Source organism: Triticum urartu, unplaced genomic scaffold (genome assembly GCF_003073215.2).
Source record: "Triticum urartu cultivar G1812 unplaced genomic scaffold, Tu2.1 TuUngrouped_contig_9435, whole genome shotgun sequence".
Lineage (NCBI taxonomy): Eukaryota > Viridiplantae > Streptophyta > Magnoliopsida > Poales > Poaceae > Triticum > Triticum urartu.
This window is the reverse complement of record NW_024120479.1, coordinates 1-1,338: the sequence shown is the minus strand read 5'-3', so window position 1 is coordinate 1,338 and position 1,338 is coordinate 1. Positions and strand designations below refer to the sequence as shown.

Sequence of the window (1,338 nt, the reverse complement as noted above, 5' to 3'; positions counted from 1 at the left end):
GAAACAAAATCTGCAATTATCCCCTATACAGTACAGTACACACATGCAAAAATTTCAATTGAAAATTTGGACAGAGCCTCCCTTGTATTTTGTACTCGACCACTACATGAGCATATCCCCTGTATGGTTTCAAAATTAACATGAGGAATTGGAATATATTACCAAATGCATATCCCTTGTACAGTACACATATGCACAAAAGAACACACATAATTGCTCCAGGTTCACATATATGCAAACAACCCACATATTTGGTCATCTACACACATTCAGGTTCACATACAAGTGACATACAATAGTCTGGGTACACATAAAGATGACATAATAGTCCAGGTTCACAACAGGTTGCATATAGCACGTAAAGAGCCAAGTCCACACATATATCACATAAACAACTTAGTTTTCAAAATGAAACATGATACGGAAAGTAATGACATGAGAATCACAAGCTAAGTCTCCTTTTGCCTCGTGTGCTCATTGAGGGGCTAGTAGGGTTGAATTTCTTGCTGCGTGTACTAATTGCAGGGCTGTCAAGTGGCACCATAGGAAGGTGTGGCGTAATTTCAACAACCTCTTTGCCTTTTCTTTTGGCATGTACCTTCACAGCAACATGTGTTTTCTTTTTGGCGACATCATGTTCGCCACAAAATGGGTTGTGTTCTTGATCTAGACATACACATACATGACATACAGTAGCCCAAGTTAACAATAGAACAATGCATAACATAACATTAGAACTGAACTTCAAAACTACCATAGGTTACCTTTTTGCTCCTCCGGATCCAGATTTACCACCTTTCCCTTTTTCCTTGGTTGTTTTCTCCAAGATTTGTCTATGGTGATAAGAATGCACTTAGAACACAAAGGCAAATATGTTGAATTTGGATCCACCCTGTAAAAGCAAAAGATCAATTGTGCACGAACATACTTGCTTCGTGTTTTAAATAAAAAAAGTGCCATGTGTAAACAGATTATCCAATATAACAGATTTGTTTTATACGAACATAATCTTTATCTATTGTTTCATTGTAGATTTGGAAGCAACAAATATCCATCTCTAACTACTCTGTTGCATCTTCGAACCATCTCAAGTACACTGTTTTATATGAACATAGTGTTGCATTTTGAGAAAAAACATGTCAAGAAAGGTGAAGCAAATATGTTGCATTTTGGATCCATCTCTAAGTAATCTGTTCGTTCAAGGACGTATCATGGCAGCAAATACTCAAATATAGAGAAGACATGCACTTACCCTTGTAGCCATGTCGGAGCACTTGCATCCGAGGCCGTCGGACCGTCGTCGTTCCCCTGCTTCGACGCCTCACTTGGACCTCCCTC

At 38.6% G+C, this 1,338-nt stretch overlaps 1 long non-coding RNA gene across 1 annotated transcript; it reads right to left on the bottom strand.

The window, feature by feature from the left end:
* Nucleotides 1–585: 585 nt before the first annotated feature.
* Nucleotides 586–846, bottom strand: LOC125532227. Its single transcript, XR_007293887.1, has 2 exons — nucleotides 765–846; nucleotides 586–666 (listed from the first exon to the last, which is right to left on the bottom strand). It is a non-coding gene; the product is annotated as an uncharacterized LOC125532227 (long non-coding RNA).
* Nucleotides 847–1,338: the final 492 nt, after the last annotated feature.